The sequence below is a fragment of the Gekko japonicus genome, unplaced genomic scaffold (assembly GCF_001447785.1).
Source record: "Gekko japonicus isolate JY-2015 unplaced genomic scaffold, Gekko_japonicus_V1.1 scaffold1910, whole genome shotgun sequence".
Classification (NCBI taxonomy): domain Eukaryota; kingdom Metazoa; phylum Chordata; class Lepidosauria; order Squamata; family Gekkonidae; genus Gekko; species Gekko japonicus.
In genome coordinates this window covers 161621-170531 of record NW_015160272.1, presented here as the reverse complement: position 1 = coordinate 170531, position 8911 = coordinate 161621, and the positions used below count along the sequence as shown (strand labels likewise).

Sequence of the window (8911 nt, the reverse complement as noted above, 5' to 3'; positions counted from 1 at the left end):
TTAAATGATTTCGAGCCATTTAGAACCCTGCTTTCTTCTCCCCGCCAAAAGCAGTGGGAGCAGAAAGCAGGGGTCATAAACCACTATGAACCAGTTCGGTTTGCGAACCAACCTTCAGGTTTGTATCAATTTGTGGTCTAGTTCATGGTTCAGCCATGAACCATGAACCGAAATGAACTGAAAAAAATGCACTTCATGCCCATCCCTAGTCTCTAAGATGATACTGGACTCTAAGCTAGCTGTTCTAGACAATACGGATTCTGGTGGACTGAGGGTATGATAAGGCATGCGTGTTCATGTGGATGTGTGAGTTCAGCATCAAGGCTCCTTGGGGCTGCCCACACATGAGCTCCAAGGGATCTTCAAGGGAAGGACCAAGGCATGGTAGAAAGCAGACTCTACAGGTGACCTGGGTCAACAAGCTTTTACTGGTTGGACCAATCAGATCTTGGCTGGCAATTCCAAAGCTACCATCTGTGCCATGCCTCAGAATTTACAGCCTTTCAGTCTAAGATCTGGCCTTCTGGTAGTTAAGCTGGGATTGTTGCATTTCAGACACTCATAATACAACACAGCCTTATTGCAGTCCTTGTGGCTCATATGTCACAAATCGAGTGGACACCTGATGCTGCCCCTTTCAGCACATAGCAGAGGGAACATGCAGGGCCCTCCTCCACCCAGTGCCTTACTACTCTGTCATGCCCACACTATGATGTAACTTCCTTTTTTTAAAAAACATTTTATTAGGATATGGTAAACACAAGTCAATATATATCAAACACTTTTATACCCATATATCCTACCCTCCTACCCTCCCCCCCCCCTTTTCGGCTTCCCACAGTGCTCCAACCTCCTGCTCAGTTCTTAAATCCTCTTAACCTCCTTTTAAATCTATTACACAAATCTATAGGTAACTTACCCTTCCCTAATTTGGTTATACATCTTAGTCCATTTTACAATATCTATGAACTTTCAGTAGTTATCAAAACTAAATAAACCGTCCCTTACATCCCAGTTGTTTTCCAAATAGCCTTTAAAATCTTTCCAGTCCGTAAAAAAATCCTCTTCTTCCAAATTATTAAGTTTCCTTGTCAATTTGTCCATTTCAGCCATAAAAAGTAATTTCTTAATCCAGTCCCCAACCTCAGGCACTTTATCTTGTTTCCAACATTGAGCATATGTCATTCTGGCCGTTGTAATCATATGCCACATCAAAGTCCTTTTTGCCACGTTGACTTCTTCCATTTTAAGTCCCAAAAGTAATATTTACGGTTCTTTTTTTAATTAACATTTTACAATTTTTTCCATTTCTTCATGTATCTCTGCCCAATACTTTTTAGCTTTTTCACTATGATGTAACTTCCAGTGTGACCCAGAAGTGACATCATCACCTCGGGGATAAAACTCTAGCACTCTATGGAAGAATTTGGTTTGGGGTTAAGTGTAAAGTATCACTCCGGCATAATGACATCATTTCCTGGTCGCACCAGAAGTTGCCCCATCACGGGAGGATGATGACTGCATCTGCCACATTTGGCTGGCCAATTTCTTCCTGCTGGCCAGCTGAGTGGTGGTGGGTAGCCGATGTGGGTGGCAGGAAATCTCCCACCATAAGCAAGCACAGGACTATTTCTGGGCAGGAACGGAGTTCCAGCTGGCTCCCAAGTTGGCCATGCCCAGCAGGAACTCATTAGCATCATAGGCCACACCCAACAGCAGGAACTCATTAGGATTGGCTACATTAGGGGTGTCTGGCCTAACATGCAAAGGAGTCCCTGCTACAAAAAAAGACCCTGGGTTTTGGCAACAAACAAGGTAAACAGAATAACAAGCAAAAGGTGGGTGTGGCTGGATGACCACACTTCTGGTAACATGGGGGTGCAGCCTAATGTGCCAATGAGCGGTGCTGTCAGGGGTGTGGCCTAATATGCTAATGAGTTTCTGCTCTTGGGTGTTGCCTATTATGCTAATGAGTTCCTGCTGGGCTTTTTCTACAAAAAGAGCCCTGAGCAGGCAAACGGAAACCCTACCATTCTACTACAACTCCTTGGGAGAGATAAGCTACAAAATGGCAGTGTGACCACCAGTCACGTTCATCCAGGATGCCTGCAGTATCCCGGGATCATTTCTCTGGCGTGACCATGCTGAACAGGAGTAGATGTTTTTTTGTTTGTCTTGTTTTTCAGATAGCCGTGAAGCACGCTTCCATCTGGCTGCTGTGACTTTTCCATTTCCTTTGTGGGAAAACAACTCTGTTAATGTATTGATCCCTTCCTAGCTGAAAGTCTCAAAAGTGGTTTTGCAATGAAATATTACATCAAGCAGTACGATGCAATAATACAATAATAAAACATAATAAAAGCCAGACTAAAACACAAGCAACTCTCTAGCTAATAAGAACCCAGTTAAGCTAAATCCAGTTTGCTTACTGGATTTCACAATGACAATCACTTTGTTTCAGCTGGAAAGCCGCTTTTAAAGTGTTTCCAGTATTCATGGTGAAACTGTGTCCCATTCCCCAAAATGTATTAATAAAAATTGATAGAAATCCTGCTGTTAAAATGTATGCCCTGTCTGGTGCAATTGCATATACGTTTTGTATCAATAACACATGTGGGGAAATGGCCAAGTACTGGGAAAGCAACAATTGAAAAGAGGAAATTAGCCATAGAATGTAGGGTGTGTGTAGGGGTAGCAAGGCAAAGAGCCTGAGGTGCAGTCAGAGGGAGAGACTGATCCAGAGCCTGGCCCAGCAGAGAGCCAGTTTGGTGTAGTGGTTAAGTGCGCGGACTCTAATCTGGGAGAACCAGGTTTGATTCCCCACTCCTCCACTTGCACCTGGCTGGATGACCTTGGGCAAGCCGTAGTTCTGTCAGAGCTGTTCTCTCAAGGACAGTTCTTGAAAGAGCTCTCTCAGCCCCACCTTCCTCACAGGGTGTCTGTTGTGCGGAGGGGAAGGAAAAGGAGTTTGTAAGCCGCTCTGAGTGAAGGGCGGGGTATAAATCCAATCTCCTCCTCCTCCTCCTTCTGATTTGATTTCAGTAGTGTAATGGCCTAAGCAATCATTGCTTTACCAGAAACACATGAGATCAAACATCCTGAAGTTTTGATTTTGTTTTGACTTAAAAACTCCTGGGAGCAGGGGTCATTTCCTGCAGGAGCGCACAGGAGTGGAACGGCAGTAAAGAGCCCAGGGGGTGGGCACATGCAACAAGCCGCACCCCCTGCTTCCAGCAGCCCTCAGTCAGAGCAAGAAGCAGCCAGGTAAGTTGCAGAGCCCCCCCTGCCCCCCCCCCGGTCCAAAACAGTCCAGTGGCACCTTTAAGACCAAGTTTTATTCAGGTACAAGCTCTCCCTCCTCTGCGAGGACAGATCTGCATGTCCCCCGTCCCCCACAATAGCTAGCAATTCAAAACAGTCCAGTGGAGCCTGAGCGGTGGGTGTTGCCTTCTGACACACTTCTGGTGATGTCAGGGTGTGTGGCATATGCTAATGAGTTATGCTGATGAGCTCCTGCACCTCTTTTTCTACAAAATGACCCCTGCCTGGGAGGAAGTGCAAATTTGCTTAGACTGTGACACTAGGGGTAAGGAGATTGTCAGCCATTCCCCTTCACTGGTCTCCTGATCAATCCTGATCAGGGAGAGGCTATGACTCAGGGGTAGAGCATCTGATCTGGATCCAGAAGGTCCACAGTTCAGTCCCTGGCTAATAAGGCTCATGTTGTAGTTGATGTGAAAGACCACTTCTTGGAGACCCCTGAGAGGTGCTACCAGTCACAGTAGGTAAGACTGACCTCCGTAGACTTACTGACATTGACTAGTGTGGTTAGTCCAGTCACCATTAGTTACCAGAGTGCTTAAATAAAGCTACAAACGTAGGAGCGTCACTTTGCCAGGGTACTTAGTTTACAAAGTTACACAGAGCCAGACTGCAAGTTTACTGCTCTCCTTATTTCAGAAGTACACTTTGGAGGAAAGAATAGGGACATGATAGATTACTAACTTACTAGCTGAAGGATGGAAGCAGATGGCAAGAGGCCCATCTGCCTCATGGTGCCCATAGAGGAATGCGTGTCTCACTCTTGGTGTGTGCAGGGAGAGGGCTCATCTTCAAGAGAGTGAGAGAGAAGAAGGAAGGGGAAATGGTCCCTGGGAACACAGGCTGCGGTCACACGGAGCATTAGCCACGCTACAGAGACGGAAGATAGGCGGATTTTCCGGGCGCGATCAAACCGCAACATCTGGGAAGTGTAGAGCTCCCATGGCGAACCCGAGGCTTCCCGCCGAAGATGCGCCGTAAAAAACTAGTACCTCCGAGGTACTAGTTTCCGGAAACTGTGGGGCAAGGGTGGGCGTCTGATCACGTTTCCGGTGGTAGCTCGTGGCATCCGGCGCCCGCCCATGTCCCGTCGTGAAAAGGGTTTTTTTTCCAAGTCTCCACAGGATGTGCACAAGCACCCAATGGCGCATGCGCACAAGCACCTAATGGCGCATGCGCACACTTTGGTAAAAAAAAAACACAACCCCCATCGTGCCGCTTCTTTGTCATGCCGCAGGATTTACATATGATTGGCACCTCTCCCCGAACCACGGGACGTCGGCGGGACGTTTGATCTGGCGGCCGCACGGTAGTTCGCTCCGGGGCAAACAGCCACCCCCCCCCCGCAATATCTGGCCCATGTGACCGGGGCCACAGTCTGCATTTCAAAGGAGACCGCAGCAGAAGAGTAAAGACAGGAAGAAAGGTCAGTGTGCCTATCTAGCCTCTATTGCCACCTAGTCTGGAGGTCTGAGTGTGTGGTCACATGGCAAGCTCCTCCCAATTTGTTCTCACTATGGATTTGATCAGGAATATTTTTTCCAGATTGGGATGATCACACATCCCTCCCCAAACCGCTTGCATTGCGCAACGAGGCTCCGGGCACTGTCCAGATAGCCACGCCGCTTGTTGTTGGGTTTTTTTAAAAAAAATTAGTTGCGCATGCACAAATGCACATGGCTGAATGTGAGCTTGAACATTTATAAACTGAATTTATTCAGCACAGGATTGCTCATGTGCACAATGGCAGAAGCTTGGGGGGGGGGGGGAACTATCACGCAAAGGACGTTCAGACGACCTAATCGCGATCATTGCGAGAGATGGCTGTCCAGGTCGGGGAAACTGTGGATTCAAAGCACAAATAACCAGAAAGTACTTGATTTTCCAGGTGTTGGAAAACTCGCTAGGGAACCGGGAGGATTGCGTGAGTGAGCCCACTTCGGTGCGGGAGACAGATGCGGGTGTCTGATCAGCCATTTTATTGCATTAGCAAAAATATTTATTGCATTAGCAAAAAAGCCATAGCAACTGTATAGGATAAAATAAAATAAATTAAAAAGACAACAACAACACACACTTAAAAGGTCAACATCAGCAGTAAACTAGTTAAACTCAGGGAGATTTGTTTTCTTAATCACCGCAGCTAGAAAGGAAGCCACTATAGCCGTGGTTTGATTGTCAGGGAAGTTATCAGACAATAGCACTGAAACTACCCAAGGAAGGAGGGGAAGCTTTTCTTTTCTCATAACGGCAATGATGTATCTCTCTCTTTCCTTATTCCACTTAGGACAAAAAAGCATTATATGATCCATAGTTTCTATCATCTCTTGTCCACAATCGCAAACACGTTTTAAATGCAAGAGAGAAAAGTGGTGAAATCTGATCAAAATGGCCATGTGACCACAGCCTGAGATAGGGGACATCGCATCTGGAATTTCCAGCAAGACTAAGGGTCTTGCTCAGTAGAAGGCAGCTTCAAGTTCCCAACCTGTTATTAACAGCTGCTGAGAAGACTGGGTAGCTGTGGGGCTCCGGCTTTCTCCTCTATGAAAGTAAGCCATCAGGAACGCCTCACATCATCTTCTAACCTTGGCAGTGATGGGATTAGACAGATTCTTGGAGGATAGGTCTGTCAGTGACTGGCTACTAGCTATGGTGATTAAGGGGAACCTCCACATTCACAGGCAGTAGACTGAATCCCAGTGCCGGAAGGAAACTCGGGAAAGGCCTTGGCTTCTACACCCTGTTACTTGCCCCTCAGAATAACTAGTTGGCCACTGTTTGAGATACGCTGGTGGACTAGATGGACCGCTGGTCTGATTCAGCTCAGTTCTTCTTATGTTCTTAATGTAGACGCTTCTTGCATCACTAGAGTAATATCAGAAGTTTTGGGCCCCGTAAGAGGAGCCCATTATGTAAATCCTTACCATGCTAGCATTTTCCCTCCTAGAAACTGGGGCTGATTTCGCACTAGAGCTGCCTCGATGTTGCGCCGCCGTTTGCCCCGATACTATTGGTCAATTTCACACCTGAAGCTGCGGGGCTGCATTTTGACTCGCGGCTTCGCCCGATTTCCCCCGCAGTTTCGTGATCATGTTTTTTGAGGATCACAAAACTGCAGAGGAAATTGGGCGAAGCTGCGGGTCAAATGCAGCCCCGCAGCTTCAGGTGTGAAATTGACCAATAGTATCGGGGCAAACGGCGACACAACATCGAGGCAGCTCTAGTGCAAAATCAGCCTGGGTGAATATCCTATGAGGCTTCCCATTTTACCTAAGCAATAAAGGTAGGAGCTGCATTGTATTGGCTCCCAGAAAGGAGAAATAAGAAAGGGGGTAAGGTAAGAAGGGGGTAAAAGGATGGATGAACGGTCTCCTATAGGAAAATCCAAAAACTCTTTCAGTCTGATTTCTAATTTTCAAAGAAAAAGTCAATGAGTCAGCTGCTACCACATTTTCCACCAGTGAATGAGGGAGGACACTACCTTTTGACTACCAAAAGGTCTATGGGGGTGGTACCTACCTGGAGAAAAGCCACATGGGTAGGAGATAGAGCAATCAGAGTAACCAGTTAGAAAAACTGGTGGGATCCAACCCACTATGCTTATCAGCATGGCTGACAGACTATTTTCATTTGGGTACAGTATCATTCTACACTTTGTTATGCTAATCTCCAACAAGTGTTCTTGACATCAGTGAGTAGCAAGATGTGGAGACAGGGCTGAAATGTGGAACTACCAATTTTGACTTCCTCTCCAATAGAAGTGCCTAATGAAATGGCCGTTGGCTCTTCTTTTTTAAGAGGGGTGGGGAGAGTGGTGCATTTTCCACAAAAGGAACAAAAGAATTGTATTGAAAGATTTCTCATAAAGGAAGGAATTGAACCCGGGTGCGTTTGAGCTACAAATGCAATTCAAAGGAAAGGAAAGCCGGCCTACTGAAGTTTCTCCTCAAACCTGATTTTTCCCCCAGTTAGCAGCACTGTAAAAAGTGTTAATTTGTCACTATCTAAAGCGAATTCCTCGGCAAGGAGGCATTAATGTTCTTGACACATATAACCTTCCTTTCTAACGTTCTTGTGTCCCTCTAGGAAAACAGCTCCCGAAAAGGGGGAACTTGCAGGTTGTCCGTTCCGTAGGTCTCTGACTTTTCTTCTATGGCAGGAGAAGATCCTTGAACACCTTCGGAGGAGGAATAAGGACCAAATTGCATCGCCACATCTTCTCACGGCCTCAGACTAGAGACCCTTCACCAAAACTGAGCAAGGACTCCCTCCCGGTTTGCTCCTTTGCCCACTTCTTGATTTGTCTTTGGAATCAAGATCCTTTGCGGGGAATCAAGAGTCTCACCATTACCCATTACACCTCGGTGCCTTCCCACTCTGAGTCCAGGTACACCCTTCCTTTTGGCTGCCCATCAGGGATGGGATCTTGTGCCTGGGCCCACGCCATGGACTCTTCCTCTGAGCAGGTGTCTCCTGAGCCTCCTGGCCTCCTTTGTTCCCATTGTGTTGGTCCCCATTGGGAGCCTTTCCCCCAAGTCCTCTGGACTGCCCTGGAGCTTCCCCTGAGTGCCTTCACAGCAGCATCCTCCCCCAGAGTGATCAACTCTTCTCCTGTGCTGCCATCCTCCCAGGGCCTCTGGGCTGTCCCTTGTCCTCTGCCCATGGTCCCCCTCCCTAACTGTGTCTCCAGCATCCCCTCCCTGGCCTCCCCAGATGTTGTACTTCCAGGACTTTATTTATTTATTTATATTTACATTTATATCCTGCCCTCCCCACCATTCGGCAGGCTCAGGGCGGCTAACAACATATATAAAAATACATTAAAATTCCATTAAAACTGTCGATCAATATAAAATCATACAACTTATGTTAAAAGATGGCGAATCTTCCGATCCCGACTGTCAACTGAACACTCTCTTGGCCCCACCTACTTCACAGGGTGTCAAACACAACCAGCTGTGGCTGCTGCGTCTTCAGGTAGGTGATATAACAGGCCCCAAAGAAGACAGCGAGCGCGATCAGAAGCAGAAGAGACGTGATGAGGCAATGGACGATGAGTCCCAAGAAAACAAAGACGTAGTTGCTCTGGAAATACTCGACGTTACGCACGAGCCGCTTGCAGAGCTCCCCGAAATTCCGGGGCTTCCCGAAACGCCGCTGGTCCAGGAAGTTGGCCCAGGTACAGCTGGTGGCCTTCTGCTGCTCCAGCCATTCTTTGGCAGGGACCTGGGGCAAGAGAGCTGGGATGTTGATCTTGGTACCCAGCACTGATCCCGCCGCCTCCACTTTGGTTCCTGGGTTGAAGAGATGCTCAGGTCCTACTTTGCTGCCCATCGTGCTCTGGACGATTTTGGGCCAAGGCGAGGAGCCACCGCCTTGAGAACCTGGACCAGGACAACCTGGACCACTTACCTCTGGCCCATCTCCAGAGGGCCCCCCTCACTGCTGTTGTCCCTGGCCTTTTAAAGCTGTCAAAGGGCCCAGATGGAGCTTGTTCCTCCAGCCCTGGTGGTGCGCCACCTCCAGCCCATCCATTTCTACTTCTGGGTGGTCCATTGGGAGTGCCCCACCACAACCTGGACCCCAC

At 47.7% G+C, this 8911-nt stretch overlaps 1 pseudogene; it reads right to left on the bottom strand.

Annotated features, from left to right (window-relative positions):
* Positions 1–8256: 8256 nt before the first annotated feature.
* LOC107113830 lies at positions 8257–8658 on the bottom strand (annotated as a pseudogene).
* Between the last annotated feature and the right edge of the window lie 253 nt (positions 8659–8911).